The sequence below is a fragment of the Chiloscyllium plagiosum genome, unplaced genomic scaffold (genome assembly GCF_037043375.1).
Source record: "Chiloscyllium plagiosum isolate Xiang-an unplaced genomic scaffold, Cpla_swu_hap1 HiC_scaffold_9, whole genome shotgun sequence".
NCBI lineage: Eukaryota > Metazoa > Chordata > Chondrichthyes > Orectolobiformes > Hemiscylliidae > Chiloscyllium > Chiloscyllium plagiosum.
The window spans coordinates 67,787,640-67,806,030 of record NW_028270147.1 but is presented as its reverse complement, the minus strand read 5'-3'; the positions used below and the strand labels follow the sequence as shown (position 1 = coordinate 67,806,030).

Here is an 18,391-nt window from a genome sequence, read left to right as displayed (position 1 = left end):
AGATTGAGTTTCAGGACCATGGGGTTGCAGCTGCACAAAACTCTGGTGTGGCCGTACTTGGAATATTGCATATAGTTCTGGTTGCCGCATTATAGGAAGGACGTGGAAGCATTGGAAAGGATGTTAGAGAGATTTACCAGGATATTGCCTGGTATGGAAGGAAGGTCTTATGAGGAAAGGCTGAGGGACTTGAGGCTGTTTTCCTTAGAGAAGGTAGTTGAGAGGTGACTTATTATAGGCATACCAAATGATCAGAGAGTTAGATAGTGTGGTCAGTGAGTGCCTTTTTCCTGGACGTTGATGGCTAACATGAGGGGACATAGCTTTAAATTGAGGGGTGACAGATTATAGGACAAATGTCAGAGATAGGTTCTTTACTCAGTAAGGGCATGGACTGCCTTGCCTGCAACAGTAACGGACTTGCCGTCATTAAGGGCATCAAAATGGTCATTGGATAAATATATTGATGATAATCGAATAGTGTCAGTTAGATGGGCTTCAGATTGTTGCACCGACCTGTGAAACCATCAGGAGCCGAAAGGCATGTACTGCACTACAATGCTTTATATTCGGTTCAACATGTTCAGTCTGACCAGACATCCTAAATAAATGTATTCCCATTTGCCAGCACTTGGCCCATCCCCCTCTAAGCCATTCCTATTGATATACTTATTCAGATGCCTTTTAAATGCTGTATTTGTACCAGCCTCCACCACTTTGGCTGGCTGCTCATTCCATACATGCACCACCAGCTGCATGAAAAAATTAGGCATGGAACTGCTTAGATCCTTTTTAAATCTTTCCTTTCTCACCTGAAACCTATGCCCTCTACTTTTGGATTCCCCTACCCCAGAGAAACTATGCCCCTCATGATTTTACAAACTTCTTAAAGTCACCCCTCAACCTCCAACACTCTCGAGTAAGCAGAACCAGCTATTCAGCCTCTCCCCACACAGTTCAAACCCTCCAACCCTGGCAACACCCTTGTACACTTTCCTGAACCCTTTCAAGTTCCACAACATCCCTCCTTGAGTAGTAAGATCAGAATTGAATGCAGTATTCAAACGTGGCCTGAGCAATGTCCTGTACATTCGCAACATGATCTCCCAACTCCTATACTTAATGCACTGACCAATAAAGACAAGCAGACCAAACACCTTCTTCACTATCCAATCCACCTGTGACTCTACTTCCAAGGAAATATGAACCTGCATTCCAAGGTCTTTGTTCAGCAACACTCCCAAGGACCTTACCATTAAGTGGATTAGTTCTGACTGGATTTGCCTTTCCAAAATGCAGCACCTCACATTTATCTAAATTAAACTCTATCTGCCACTCCTCAGGCCATGTGATCAAAGTCCAGTTGTATTCTCAGGTACCCTTCTTAGCTGTCCACTAAACCTGCAACTTTAGTGTTATCTGCAAATTACTAACCACAGCTCCTATATTCACATCCAAACCATTTACATAAATGATGAAAAGCAGTGATCCTTGTGGCATTTTTAAAACCCAGTTTGCATATTTCTCTTTGTATTCTGCGAGATCGAACCTTGCTAACCAGTCTACCATGAGGAACATTGTTGAATGCCTTACTCAAGTCCTTACAGATCATGCCCACCATTCTGCCTTCATTAATCCTCTTAGTTACTTCTTCAAACAAAAACTCAATCAAGCTAGTGAGATATGATTTCCCATGTCATGTTCACTGTCCCTAATCAGTTCTTGCCTTTCCAAATTAGTGTTAATCCTGTCCGTCAGGATTTCTGCCAACAACGTGCCAATCACCAATGTCAGGCTCACTGGTCTATAATTCCCCAACATTTCCTTACCACCTTTCTTTAATAGTGGCACAATGTTAACCAACCTCCAGTCTTCCAGCACCTCACCTGTGACTATAGATGATAGATATCTTAGCAAGGAGTCCAACTATCTCTTCCCTCACTTTCCACAGCATTCTAGGGTACAACCGCTTGGAACCTGGCGTATCCCTCATTATATTACAGCCAGTTTCAGTATCAAAAACGTGGCTGTCAGTGCCACATTCCCCTGAGAGTCCATTACCCCCTACATTTTCCAAAATAGCATAGATGGGGATAGCCACCAGAGACTCCTGCACTAGCTGCCTCCCTGTGCTACCCTTCCTGGAGATCACCCATTTATCTGACTCTATTTTTGGTTTATCCCCCTTCCTGTAACTGCCATCCATCACATCCCCTAGCCCCTGTTAATTTCTCGTTGCCTTTAACTGATCCAGGTGCAACCAAGCACACTTCCTGCAGACATAATCATCACTAACACGGAAACTCTCCCTAAGCTCCCACATCTGACAGAAATAGCACATCACCATATTTAAGGTCATCTTTACACCTTAATCTATGGACCCAGAAAGTAGCAGTCCTACTGCTTGAAAAACCCTGCTCCAGGCTAACTTAGTACCTGTTTTTCATATTTTTAAAGTTTAATCAAAAGACAAATCTCAATAAAAACATAACCAAAAAGAACCGAGTCTACTCACTATAGTAGATTTACTAAAAAAAACTTGCCACTTCGCTGCTCCCCTGCTGTGACCTCACCACTCAGATTCATTCAGTGTCAGCTATGAATTTCGCTATTTATCTTTCTTGTATGAACTCCAATGTCTGGAGATACTTGAAATCAAACTCAGACAGCAGTGCAGGCTTCTTTCTCCATTGATTCACTTCCTACCATATGGTTACGACCTTTGACACCTTTCTTCCCTTTTTGAAATGTCGTTGTTTTGATCTTCCCCTTTCCCAAAGTTGCAAAACAACGCAACAGCTTATAAAACAGTAATTACTACAGAATTTGAGGAAATCAACTCCAACACTGAAAATAACTCAAACAAGGAACAGCCACAATGTTTTCCTGTCCTCCATCTTGAATTACTCAGTGTTATGGACCAGGCCATATTTCAAAATATTTCAAGGAGGTAACCTAGACCCTAACATTTTCTTCTTATAAAAGCAGTGGGAAGTGGATATTCCACGTGTGATGCAATTGGTCAAACCATTTGGCTTTAAGTTGAAAAATGTGGTGCTGGAAAAACACAGCAGGCCAGGCAGCATCCGAGGAGCAGGAGAATCGATGTTTCGGGCATAAGCCCGCCTGCTGTGTTTTTCCAGCACCACATTCTTCAAATCTGCAGTCCTCACTTTCTCCCATTTGGCTTTAAGCAAAACAGAATTCATTTAAACTCTATTGTTGAAACACGAACAAAAGAAAACAGGATTTAGAAGAACTTAACTATTTGAAAACTTAACTGACTTAATTCAGCAACTTAACTAAGGAGCTATTCCAAAAAGAAGCTATTCCAACAACATTCCATAAACTCACCCCTTCGCAAAGGGTAAATTCAATCTTAGGTTCTTACAGGCAGCAGAGATGTCAGAGAAAAAGCCAGTGAGGCACTATCTGCTGAAGCTTGGAACTTTCTGCCCTGCAGCAACTTCTGACTGCCTGTTTTAACTAAACCAAACTAAAAAAGCCTCAACTGGGAGATGTGGCCACACCCCTGCCATTGTTAAAGGAGACATATCAGCACCTCTACCTTTATGACTTCTTGGGAAAAAAAAAATGAAGGACAAACCAACCTCGTTAAAAGGGGTAGCAGCGTCACACCCAGAATCCTGTTTTTTGGCAACAACTACTTAATTGACTCTTATGTTTGTTACCCTGTGCACCGAGGACAAATCCTAACTGTAAGGAGTAAAAGATACATAAACCAATAGTTGCTCAAATATAGGCTTGCCTTTAGACAGTCCAAGGGTATCTCTCCCTGTGTAAATTTATCATACAAATGATTGAAATTAAGTATAGTCACAAATGCAGGTTATTCTGATTCATGATCCAATAAACAGCACTCCTCATGTGTTCCCGTGACAAATGTTAATCTAATTAACTTACAGATTCATGCTATCGCCTCCACTTTGTTTTGAGTAAAGCAGTGACATTAACTACTTCAGAATCTATTGGAACATTCCCAAACTCTGTGGAATTTTGTGAAGTTATAACCATATCATGAACCAACTTCCTAGCTGCTTCTATTAAGACCCGAGGATGAGGGCAGGAAGGACCTGCTCAAAAGGGATGGTTTCACCTGAACTGAAGGAGGATCAATGTCTTGATGGGGAAATTTTCTATTCGTAGTCAGAAGCCTTTTGGCTAGCCGCGGTGGGGGGCACAGATCCTAAGTTGTACTTCGAATAAAAAGATAGAGGAGGATAGTTCTGAATTTAAAAAGAGCAGTTAATTAGAAAAGGCAGGTAAGCGCAAGTCGGAGAAAGGTCTAACTGCACTTATTTCAATGCAAAGGGTTTGACAGGTAAAGTTGATGAACTTGTAGTCTGCATGGGAACATGGGATATCATAGCCATTACAGAAACACTGATGAAGGGACAGGACTGGCAGCTCAATGTTCCAAAGTATAGAGGCTATAGCAAGGACAGAAAGGGAGGAAAGACAGGAGGGGAGTGGCATTTTTGGTAAAGGAAAATATCACTGCTGTACTTAGGATATTTCTGAGGAATTGTCCACTGAAGCTATATGGGTGAAACACAGAAATAAGATGGGGATTGTTGGTATTGTACTATTGGCTCTCCCAAAAGTGGGCTGGAAATTTAGCAGCAAATACGTAGAGAGGTCTTGGATGGTGAGAAATTTGTTAGGTGCGTTCCAGAAAACTTTCTTTATGATTATGTAGATGTTCCTATTAGACAAGGAGCAAAACTTTACCTTGACTTAGGAAATAAGGTAGGACAAATGATTGATGTGTTAGTGAGGAAACACTCTGTGACCCATGACCACAATTTCATTAGTTTTAAAATATAAATGGAGAAGGATAGACCTTGTATAATAGTTATAGTTCTTAATCGAAGCAAGGCAAATTTTGATGGTATGAGATAACTTTCAAAAGTTGACTGGAGCAGACTGTTCACAGGTAAAGGAGTGACTAAAAAGTGAGAGGCTTTCAAAAATGAGAATAACAAGTGTTCAGAGGAATTGTGTTTCTGTTAGAGTGAAGGGTAAGGCCGGTAAGATTAAGGAACAATGGATGAATAAAGATATGAGGATCCGGTCAAGAAAGGAGTCATATATTAGGTAAGGACCAACTGGGATCAAGTGAATATCTTGAAGGGTATAAAAATGCTGCTGCACCCCTTAATATGGAAATCAAGAGGGCAAAAAGGGGATAGAAGATAGGATTATCCTTAATCCTATCTGCCAAATCTAAGAGAATCTACCAGTACATTAAGAGCAAAATAGCAACTAGAGAGACAATCGGGCTCCCTAAAGATAAACAAGGTCATTAAAGTGTTGAACCAAACGAGATGGAAGAGATACCAAACAAATATTTCGCATCAGTTTTTATTGTGGTGAATGATTTAGAAGCTAGGGAGCTTGGGGAAATAAATACAGACATTGTGAGAAGAGTCCACATTACAGAAAAGATGCTGCTGGAAGTCTTAAAAATACATATAAAAGGTGGATAAATCTCAGGGACCTGATCAAGTGCATCCCAGGATATTGTGCAACATTAGGAAAGAAATTGCAGAGCCCTTTGCAAAGCTACTTTTATCATTTATAGCAATGGGTGAGGTGCTGGAGGACTGGAGGGTGGCTAAAGTTATGCCTGTATTTAAGAAGAGCTGCAAGGAGAAACCTAGAAACTATAGACCAGTTAGTCTGGCGGATAAGTTGTTGGGAGGGGATTCGGAAAGATAGGATTTAAATGCATTTGGAGAGGAAAGGGCTGATTAGAGGTAGTCAGCATGACTGTGCATGGGAACCAGTGTCTCATTCTTGACGGAGATTTTTTCTTCAGGACAGAACAAAAAAGATTGAGGACGACAGAGTGGTAGACATTATTTATTTGGATTCCGCACAGTAGTCTATTTAGTAAAGTTACAACACATGGGATTTGGGGAGAGTTTGCCAACTGAATATAAATTGGTTTCATAACAGGAGACACAAGCGAGTGGTGGAGGTGGAGAGTTGTTTTTCGAATTGGACGCCTATGGCCAGTGGTGTTCCACAGGGATTGGTGCTGAGTCCACTTTTGCTTGTCATTTATATAAACAATATGCATGAGATCGTTGCAGGCATGGTTAAGTTTGTGGATGACACCAAAATTAGGTATTATGAACAGTGAAGAAGGTTATCTAAGATTACAAAGAGATCTTGATCAATTGGATCAATGAACTGAGAAACAGCAGGTGGTGTTTAATTTGGTAAATGCAAGGTATTGCCTTTTGGTAATACAAACATGGGCAGGAGTTATACAGTTAATGGTAGGACCTCTGTTCGCAAACAGAGATATGTAGATGTTTAGATTCACAGTTATAGAGTCATTCTTTGAAAGTTGCATCACATTTCGATTGGGTGTTTAAGGTGATATTTAGCATGCTTGCCTTCATTGCTCAGACCTTTGAGCATATGAGTTGGGATGTCATGTTCAGGTTGTACATGACATTGGTGAGGCTATTTTTGGAGTACTGTGCACAGTTCTGGTCACCCTATTATAGAAAGGACATTACTAAATTGGAAAGGTTCAGAAAAGATTTACCAGGATGCTGCCAGAAATGGATGGTTTCAGTTATTGAGAGAGGCTGGATAATCTGGGACTTCTTTTCCCACTAAAGCGTAGAAGGTTGACCATATCGAGGTTTATAAAATTATGTAAGGTGAATAGAAGATCTTTTCCTTAGGTTAGGGTAGTTCAAAATGAGGGGACATATTTTTAAGGTGACAGGAGTAAGATTTAAAACAGACCCGATGGGCTAATTTTTCACAGAGTTTGCCTCATCTGTGGAATGAACAGCCAGAGGAAGTCATAGAGGCGGGTACAGTTATAACATTTCAAAGACCATATCCTTCTAAACCTTTCCTATTCATATAGCTGTCCAAAGACATTTAAAGGATATGGGTCAAGCACAGGTAACTGGGACTAGTTTAGTTTGGGAAACTTGGTCAGCATTGACAGGTTGGACTGAAGAGTTTATTTCCATGCTGTAAGACTCTATGACTCTAAGTCCATCAAGACCCAGGAAATTCTGAGCCTGAAACTCCAACATTTTTTTCACCATCATTTCCCTGGTGATAACAAATTTTCAAGTTCTTTGCTCCCTGTTGACTTGCAGCTATCTGCGATCTACTTGTTTCATCCATGACATGCAGCAACACAACACCGCTGTTCATTTTCACATTATTAACTTATCCGGCCAGTTAGGAAGTGAGCCTGGGGAATTCAAGTAAACAAAACATCTGCAGAAACTGTTCTGTTGCCAGATAGCTTTCTCTCATACTCCAAATTTTCCCTAATCTTTTAGTCATTCTTGCTCATTTTCTATATACTGTCCAGTCTTCTGACTTAAAATCTGCTTTTGATATCCACATTATATATTTTTTTTTATGCTTTCTTCAAGTTTCAGTTAACGGATGGTGGGTCCTCCCTTTGGAAATGTTCATCATTGGAATGTAACTATTATGTGTAATCTAAAATATCATTATAAACATCTGATACTGCATCTTAGTTGATCAATTCCTCAACCCACTTTGCCAACTCATTTCAGCTAGCTCTGATTTTGTGCCCTCAATTGCTCTTTTCCTAGTTTAAGATATAATCTTCAAATCACTCTTCATTCCCTCAAACTGAATCCAAGATGACGACCAGGGCTACTAAGGAGTACCTTCACTGAAATTATTAATTAATCTGAACACATCATACCATGTTAGGTTGATTACACCCTGCTGTCTGGTTGGCTACAGAACATGCAAGAAAGAAAATCTGAACATGTTACAAATTCATTTGGGTTACCTTGACCAAGTTGAGTTTCAGTTCACAGAGAATGAAAGTTTCTAGGATTATCATACATATCCAACAAGCTCTAGATCTGAACCATGCTAGTGCCAGTGATCCTGAGAGCAACACAACTTCGGTTTCTTCCCTTAAACTCTATCCTATGCATGGTTACATAGGGCCTCTACACAACTTCCTCAAGTAACTATTTATCTTTTCCATTTCTAATTTATATTAAAACCATTTACACAGCCTGGTTTCCTGTACTTGAGACATCCCCTTTCCATTGAGCTCATGTCATCCTCAGTGCTTGGGAGCCTCCTGTGAAGCGCTTCTGTGGTGTTTCCTCCGGCATTTATAGTGGCCTGTCCCTGCCACTTCCGGTTGTCAGTTTCAGCTGTAGTGGCTGGTATATTGGGTCCAGGTCTATGTGTTTGTTGATGGAGTTTGTGGGGAGGATGAGTGCCATGCTTCTAGGAATTCCCTGGCTGTTCTTTGTTTCGCTTGCCCTATAATGTTAGTGTTGTCCCAGTCAAATTCATGTTGCTTGTCGTCTGCGTGTGTGGCTACTAGGGATAGCTGGTCATGTCGTTTCGTGGCTAGTTGATGTTCGTGGATGCGGATTGTTAGCTGTCTTCCGGTTTGTCCTATATAGTGTTTTGTGCAGTCCTTGCATGGGATTCACCTCTATTGACAAAGCCCTAGCCAGAGAAACAATAGCCAACCTGCTGAACAGACATAACAGACAACAGGACGTTGAACCCATCAACAAAGACGGCATACTTAAACTACTGGACTTGTGCCTCACAGCACACTTCACATTCAACAACCAGATATACGAACAAATCAATGGAACACCCATGGGGCTCACTGATCTCGGGACTCATAGCAGAAGCAGTAATGCAAAGGTTAGAACAAACAGTCTTACCACAAATTCAACCCAAACTCTGGGTCAGATACGTTGATGACACCTTTGTAATCATTAAAAACATGGAAATAGAGAATACACACCGGATCATCAACTCCACACTCACAGGAATCCGATTCACGAGAGAGGAAGAAAAGGACAACCAACTCCCATTCCTAGACGTGAGGGTACAGAGAACACCAAACGGAGAATTCACCACAAAGGTACACAGGAAAGCCACACACACAGACCAAGTCCTGAACAATGTAAGCAAACACCCCAACACACACAAACGAAGTTGCTTCAAGACACTATTCAAAAGGGCCACAACACACTGCAGCACACCAGAACTGCAAAAAGAGGAAGAGGAACACCTATACAAGGTATTCGCCAAAAACAGATATTCTCGCAATTTCATCAACAGATGCCTAAGGGAGAGACAACAGAACGAGGACATGCCGCAACCCAAAGGACTAGCCACACTACCATACATCAAGAACATCTTTGAACTGACAGCCAGACTACTGCGACCACTAGGACTTATAACAGCACACAAACCAACAGCCACTGTCAGACAACAACTCACCAAAACGAAGGACCCGATACCCAGCATGAGCAAAACTAATGTAGTGTACAAAATCCCATGCAAGAACTGCACAAAACACTATATAGGACAAACAGGAAGACAGCTAACGATCCGCATCCACAAACATCAACTAGCCACGAAACGACACGACCAGCTATCCCTAGTAGCCACACACGCAGATGACAAGCAACATGAATTTGACTGGGACAACACTACCATTATATGGCAAGCGAAACAAAGAACAGCCAGGGAATTCCTAGAAGCATGGCACTCATCCACAAACTCCATCAACAAACACATAGACCTGGACCCAATATACTGGCCACTACAGCTGACAGCTGAAACTGACAACCGGAAGCGGCAGGGACAGGCCACTATAAATGCCGGAGGAAACACCACAGAAGCGCTTCACAGGAGGCTCCCAAGCACTGAGGATGTCACCTAGACAGGGGATGAAACGTTTGCAACTAAAACTTCCAGCTCGGCGAACAGAACCAGCAACGAGCACCCGAGCTACAAATCTTCTCACAAACTTTGAACTCATGTCATTAATTAATAAGCTATTCCTCCACCCTTTCCTGGCTTTCTATCCCACTTAAATGTCATGCAACCGTCAACAGCAGATGCCAAACTACATTGTTCTGCAGCCATGTCTCTAATAACCATCAGATCATACTCAGTGCTATTTTCACTCATGTTTGCTGCTTTGTTTCACATAGTACATGCCAGGTCCAAAGCCTTTATTTTATCCTATTATTTTTGTAACCAGTGGCCTTGATGGTCATTTTATGCTGAGATTTTTTTTAATCGACCTGCTCTGTTTTTCATTTTCATACAAGTATTTATCCCTCGCCTCTCGGCTGGAATCTTTGATTTACCATGTCTTTCCAACTTTGATTTCTTGCACCTACTATTTACGTTTAAAACTCTCTCTCTACTTTCAGTTGTGTAGCTCTCAGGATCCCTGACACCAGCATGGTTCCGTTCTAGACCAGACCAATGGACAGCCTTCAATTTCACCAGTACTGGTGCCAGTATCCACAAGACACAATCCACATGTGACACACTATCATTTCACTAATCTTACCTGCTATATGTCAATGTCAGCATGGTCTTGATAATAATCCAGAGATAATTAATTGAGAGGTTTTGTTTAATATAGCACCTAGGTCTTCATTTCTTGCCCTGCCAAAGTCATTACTACCTACATAGACTACAAACAAATTCCACCCCTCCCACCTGAAGCTCCCTTTTAACCTTGAGCAAATGTTCCAAACTTTCGCATGACGCAGCTAACAGTCTTTTGAACCCTCACCCTTTGCTGCAAAGAATAATGTCAATCCCCCTCACTACATTTTTCCTAACTTCCATTACATTCTGATATGCTCTCTGCATTTGAATAGCTTTCGGTACATCGGTGACATTTGCAGTAAGTTTATCCATACTGCAGTCCCCATACTCATCCAAATTTTTATTTTAAAAAGAACACTTGCTTGGGACAAACGCCATTGTGAGTAAGGCCAGCATTTGTTGCCTGTCCCTTAAACTAAGTGGTTTGGTGGGGCACTTCAGACAGCAGTCAAGAGTTAACCATATTGCTGTGGGTGAGGGGTCAAATATAGGTCAAACCAGATCTGCACGTTTCCTTCTCTAAAAGATGCTACTGAACCCAATATGTTTTTACAATAATTAACAATTAGATCAGTTTTAATTCCAGATTTTATTCCATTCCAATTTCACCATCAGGCATGGTGGCATTTCCACCCCAGAACATTTACTTGAGCCTCTGGATTGTTTGTTGAGTGATATTACCATTATGCCAACATCTCCCATGTTGAAAGACACTCCAAAAGACAAGATACTGACACTCCTGTCCTCTCTTACCTGCCTCACTTGCGCACTGATTCTCCCTTGCTTGACCAGTGACCAAATTATATAACCTTTCCCTAAATGTTGTGACCACTCCGAGAATAAAGGGTCCATTAATAATTAATTAACCTCTTCACTGATGTGTCACAGTGTCTGTAGTTTAGCCTCCAGCTTATGCCCACAAAGGAACATGAGTGGGCTAAAAATTGGCAGGTGAAGTGTAATGCAAGACAATGTTCACTCTGGCAGGAAAAAACAAAAACACCGTATTATTTAAATGCACAAAGATTGTAGAGCCTTGAAGTAGAGGGAGTTCTGTGTCCCGATGCATGAATCTTATCTTACTTACCGACCTATCTTTGTGTCATCAGTAAACATAGCAATCATATTGGTTGTCCTATCGTCCAAGTCATTGAAATAAGTTATAAAAGGTTAAGACCCCAGCATTAAACAGTATGGCACTGCGCTCGTCACATCTTATCACTCAATAGTCATCGACTGAAGCCTCTTGCTTCCTATTAACTGAACAACAGTTTATCCATTATAGTACATTACCACTGGCACTTTGAGATTGCGCACAGGCATTGTTAAATCCCCTGCTGGAAATCTAAATGCAGCACAAAGAGTCCCTTTTTTCTACATTGCTGGGAGAACTCAAACAAGATTTCTCTTCCGAAAAACCATGTTGACTCAGCTATGTTGTCTCATAATCAGTATATCAGCATAACTTTAAGAGATTAACTGATGACATCACTGTCCAAGCTTGATGCTAGACAGACCAACATTCCTATTAATCGAATGTCAGCATGTGATGTGATAGACTGTGATTAATGTTTGATTGATTCTCGTTGGAGATTTGTTGTAACCCAAGCAGCCATTTTGTCACATATTGAAGCCTGGAATCCATTTTAATTTTCATATTAGTGTCTGCTTGTACGTTCCCAGGCTCAGTGACGTGTCTGACCTTATAGGTGTGCTAGCACCTGATAGTAAACTCTTTCCCAGCATGGGAATGTTCTTCTTTTACAAGAATATATTGTTCTACTAACATAGCTGTCTAGACACTGCTGGTTAGTACTTAATAAGCAAAGTGACTGGGGCTAGTGATAGGGGTGATTGCCCACTTACTTATTATAGTACAATTACCAGTTTGTTAATTGTTAAATGATTGTAACCTATATAACTACACAACTCTGTATATTGGGAGTGACTTGTGACCATTAGGTCGACTTGTCTCTCCGCGTGAGCTCCCAAATAAAACAGTCGATAACTCAAGGCTTGCGTAGCGCAAGTTATTTTCTTTAATTTGGATGAATACGAGCGAGTCTTAGGCTGAATGTTTTCGTCCCAATACCCAACAATTCTTTAACACCATTTTAAATCTTTAAATATGAATTTGCTGCTCTGGTGTCCTTCTTTTTCAAATACAAGAGTTACATAATCCGATTTTCTAACTTGATAGGCTCTTCCCAGAATCTAGGGAATTTGAGAATTAAAAATACACTGATACTCTCGTCGATTTCTTTTAAGACTCGAGGATGAAATCCTGCAGGACTGGAGGCCTTGTTACCTTTCGGTTTTGCAAAATAATTGAAAGAAGTTCTTCCTTCCGTTTCAGCTGCTGATTCCCAACTATTTCTAGGATGCCATTTGAATCTTCCAGAGCAATGGCAGTTGCAAAAATTCTGTTCCACGCATCCACAGATTTTATTTACTAGTGTTTTTTTTTTAAATACATGCAGACATTTAATATTACTACATTTCAAAACAACTTTCTCTATTTTTTTCCTGTCCTTATTAATCTTTCAGTCACTTTGCTGTTCTTGATGCTATCCAATCTTCTGATTGACCCTTCACCATTAACAAATTATATACCTGTTGTTTCAAATTTCATTGTTCATTGAATTTCCTTTGTTAACCATGGGTGCTGCATCCTGTTCTTATGTTTTCTTACTCACTGGAAGGCATCACTGAAGTATTCTGAGATATCCCAAACATCTGCTATTGTACCTCCAGTGACCTAACCTAATTTTCCAGTTCATTTTAGCCAGCTGTGTCTTCATTTCCACATGGTTTTATCCAAGTTCAAAATACTACTCTTGGATCTATTTCTTTTTCCCTCAAACTGAATGCAAAATTCAATTATATTATGGTCATTGTGATCTAGGGGTGCCTTTGTTAAAAGGTCATTAATTAATCCTGTCTCCTTGCACATCACGAGATCAATCACAGCTGGTTCTTTAGTTGGCTCTTAAACAAGCCACTAAGAAACAATCCCCAAAACACTCCATGAATTCATCCGGACTACCTTTACCAACTTGATTAGATTAAAATGCTTCTGCTCTTGAAATAAATTCTAGGGATGAGGGGTTTACCTTATGAAGGGAGATTGAGCAGTCTCGGTCTATACTTCTTGGAATTTAGAAGAATAAGGTGCTAAGATGCTAAAAGAAATTGACAAAGTAGATGCAGAAAGGATGTTTCCTCATTTGGGGCAATCTCGATTCATTGTCTTGTTTTCTTTATCATCTCGAATAAGTGGTCAGTTTTAGGATGGGATAGCAGATTTAAAACGGAGATGAGAAGAAATTAATTCTCTCAAAGGGTGTGAATCAATGGAATTCACTACCCTAGAATGTGGCGAGACATTGAGTACACAGGAAATGGTCAAGATTTTTAATTTATAATGGGTCAAAGGGATATCGGGAACAGGCAGGAAAGTGGAGTCAAGATCATGATAAGATCAGCCAAAACTGTATTGAATAGTGGAGCTGACACGAGCGTTAAATTACCTGCTCCTGCTTCTCATAGGGTCATAGAGATGTACAGCATGGAAACAGACCCTTCGGTCCAACCCGTCCATGCTGACCAGATATCCCAACCCAATCTAGACCCACCTGCCAGCACCCGGCCCATATACTTCCAAACCCTTCTTATTCATTTACCCATCCAAATGCCTCTTGAATGTTGCAATTGTACCAGCCTCCACCACTTCCTCTAGCAGCTCATTCCATACACGTACCACCCTCTGCGTGAAAAAGTTGCCCCTTAGGTCTTTCCCCTTTCACCCTAAACCTATGCTCTCTACTTCTGGACTCCACGATCCCAGGGAAAAGACCTTGTCTATTTATCCTATCCATGTCCCTCATAATATTGTAAACCTCTATAAGGTCACCCCTCAGCCTCCAACGCTCCAGGGAAAACAGCCCCAGCCTGTTCAGCCTCTCCCTACAGCTCAAATCCTCCAACCCTGGCAACATCCTTGTTAATCTTTTCTGAACCTATTCAAGTTTCACAACATCTTTCCGATAGGAAGTAGACCAGAATTGCACACAATATTCCAACAGTGGCCTGACCAATATCCTGTTCAGCCGCAACATGACCTCCCAACTCCTGTACTCAATACTCTGACCAATAAAGGAAAGCATACCAAACGTCACCTTCACTATCCTATCTACCTGCGACTCCACCTTCAAGCAGCTATGAACCTGCACTCCCAAGGTCTCTTTGTTCAGCAACACTCCCTAGGACCTTACCATTAAGTGTTAAGTCCTGCTCTGATTTGCTTTCCCAAAATGCAGCACCTCACATTTATCAGAATTAAACTCCATCTGCCACTTCTCAGCCCATTGACCCATCTGGTCCAGAGCCTGTTGTAATCTGAGATAACCCTCTTCATTGTCCACTACACCTCCAATTTTGGTGTCATCTACAAACTTACTAACTGTACCTCTCATGCTCGCATCCAAATCATTTATATAAATGACAAAAAGGAGAGGACTCAGCACCGATCCTTGTGGCACTCCACTGGTCAAAGGCCTTCCATCTGAAAAACAACCCTCCACCACCACCCTCTGTCTTCTACCTTTGAGCCAGTTCTGTATCCAAATGGCTAGTTCTCCCTTTATTCAATGAGATCTAATCTTGCTAATCAGTCTCCCATAAGGAACCTTCTTGAATGCCTTACTGAAGTCCATATAGATCACATCTACCGCTCTGCCCTCAATCTTCTTTGTTACTTCTTCAAAAAAACTCAATCAAGTTTGTGAGACATGATTTTCCATGCACAAAGCCATGTTGACTATCCCGAATCAGTCCTTGCCTTTCCAAATACATGTACATCCTGTCCCTCAGGATTCCCTCCAACAACTTGCCCACCACTGAAGTCAGGCTCACCGGTCTATAGTTCCCTAGCTTGTCTTTACTGCCCTTCTTAAATAGTGGCACCACGTTTGCCAACCTCCAGTCTTCTGGCACCTCACCTGTGACTATCGATGATACAAATATCTCAGCAAGAGGCTCAACAATCACTTCTCTCGATTTCCACAGAGTTCTCGGGTACACCTGATCAGGCCCTGGGCATTTATCCACCTTTAACCATTTCATGACAACCAGCACTTCCTCCTCTGTAATCTGGACATTTTGCAAGATGTCACCATCTATTTCCCTATAGTCTATATCTTCCATATCCTTTTCCACAGTAAATACTGATGCAAAATAATCATTTAGAATCTACCCCATTTTCTGCAGCTCCACACAAAGGCTGCCTTGCTGATCTTTGAGGGGCCCTATTCTCTCCCTAGTTATCTTTTTGTCCTTAATGTATTTGTAAAAACCCTTTGGGTTCTCCTTAATTCTATTTGCCAACGCTTTCTCATGTCCCCTTTTTGCCCTCCTGATTTCCCTTAAGTATACTCCTACTTCCTTTATACTCTTCTAAGAATTCACTCGATCTGTTCTGTCTATACCTGACATATGCTTCCTTCTTTTTCTTAACCAAACCCTCAATTTCTTTAGTCAACCAACATTCCCTATACCTACCAGCCTTCCCTTTCACCCTGACAGGAATATACTTTGAGGAATTTGTTGAAATGTGCACAGTAAGATTTTCTGATTCAGTATGTGGATGTGTCGACTAGAGAAGGTGCAGGACTTGACCTACTATTGGGAAATAAGGCAGGGCAGGTGACTGAGGTGTCAGTGGGGGAGCACTTTGGGGCCAGCGACCATAATTCTCTTAAATTTAAAATACTGATGGAAAAGGATAGATCAGATCTAAAAGTTGAAGTTCTAAATTGGAGGAAGCCAATTGTGATGGTATTAGGCAAGAACTTTCAAAAGCTGAATGGGGGCAGATGTTCACAGGCAAAGGGACAGCTGGAAAATGGGAAGCCTTCAGCAATGAGGTAACGACAATCCAGAGAAAGTATATTTGTTAGGGTGAAAGGGAAGGCTGGTAGGTATAGGGAATGCTGGATGACTAAAGAAATTAAGGATTTCATTAAGAAAAAAAGGAAGCATACGTCAGGTATAGACAGGAGAGATTGAGTGAATCCTTAGAAGAGTATAAAGGCTGTAGGAGTATTCTTAAAAGGGAAATACGGAGGGCAAAAAGGGGACATGAGATAGCATTGGCAAAAAGAATTAAGGAGAATCCAAAGGGTTTTGACAAATACATTAAGGACAAAAGGGTAACTGGGGAGAGAATAGGGCCCCTCAAAGATCAGCAAGGCGGCCACAGAAAATGGGGGAGATACTAAACCAATATTTTGCATCAGTATTTACTGTGGAAAAGGACATGGAAGATATAGAATGTAGGGAAATAGATGGTGACATCTTGAAAAGTGTTCATATTACAGAGGAGATCTCTTGAAACGCATAACGGTGGATAAATGCCCAGGGCCTGATCAGGTGCACTCTAGAACTCTGTGGGAAGGAGGGAAGTGATTGTTGGGCCTCTTACTGAGATATTTGTATCATCGATAGTCACAGGTGAGGTGCCAGAAGACTGGAGGTTGGTAAACATGGTGCCACTGTTTAAGAAGGGTAGTAAAGACAAGCCAGGGAACTGTAGACCAGTGAGCCTGATGTCATTGGAGGAAATCCTGAGGGACAGGATGTACATGTATTTGGAAAGTCAAGGACTGATTCGGGATAGTCAACATGGCTTTGTGCATGGGAAATCATCTCTCTCAAACTCCATTTGAGTTTTTAAGAAGTAACAAAGAGGATTGATGAGGACAGAGCGGTAGATGTGATCTATATGGACTTCAGTAAGGCGTTCGACAAGGTTCCCCATGGGAAACTGATTAGCAAGGTTCGATCTCATGGAATACACAGGGAGAACTAGCCATTTGGATACAAAACTGGCTCAAAGGTAGAAGACAGAGGGTGGTGGTGGAGGGTTGTTTTTCAGACTGGACGCCTGTGACCAATGGAGTGCCACAAGGATCGGTGCTGGGCCCTCCACCTTTTGTCATGTATATAAATGATTTGGATGCGAGCATGAGAGGTACAGTTAGTAAGTTTGCAGATGACACCAAAATTGGAGGTGTAGTGGACAGCGAAGAGGGTTACTTCAGATTACAACAGCATCTTGGCCCGATGGGCCAATGGGCTGAGAAGTGGCAGATGGAGTTTAATTCAGGTAACTGTGAGGTGCTGCATTTTGGGAAAGCAAATCAGAGCAGGACTTATACACTTAATGGTAAGGTCTTAGGGATTGTGCTGAACAAAGAGACCTTGGAGTGCACGTTCATAACTCCCTGAAAATGAAGTCACAGGTAGATAGGATAGTGAAGAAGGCGTTTGGTATGCTTTCCTTTATTGGTCAGAATATTGAGTACAGGAGTTGGGAGGTCAGGTTGCGGCTGTACAGCACATTGGTTACACGACTGTTGGAACATTGTGTGCAATTCTGTTCTCCTTCCTATTGGAAAGATGTTGTGAAACTTGAAAGGATTCAGAAAAGATTTACAAGGAGTTTGCCATAGTTGGCTGATTTGAGCTATAGGGAACATCTGAACAGACTATGTCTGTTTATCCTGGAGTCTCGGAGGCTGAGGGAGGTTTACAAAATTATGAGGAGCATGGATAAGATAAATAGACAAAGTTTTTTCCCTGGGGTGGGGGGAGTCCAGAAGTAGAGGGCATAGGTTTAGGGTGAAAGGGGAAAGATATAAAAGAGACCAGTGGGGCAACCTTTCCACACAGAGGGTGGTACATGTATGGAATGAGCTTCCAGATGAAGTGGTGGAGGCTGGTCCAACTGCAAGATTTAAATGGCATTTGGATGGGTATATGAATAGGAAGGGTTGGAGAAATATGGGCTGAGTGCTGGCAGGTGGGACTAGATTGGGTTGGGATATCTGGTCAGCGTGGACGGCCTGTTTCCGTGCTGTACATTTCTATGACTCTATGTTGCAACTCTTGC

General features: G+C 41.5%; 1 protein-coding gene across 5 annotated transcripts in view; it reads right to left on the bottom strand.

The window, feature by feature from the left end:
* Nucleotides 1–18,391, bottom strand: part of LOC122554466 (nucleoprotein TPR) — a 149,199-nt gene that overhangs the window by 34,640 nt on the left and 96,168 nt on the right. The window lies entirely within an intron of this gene.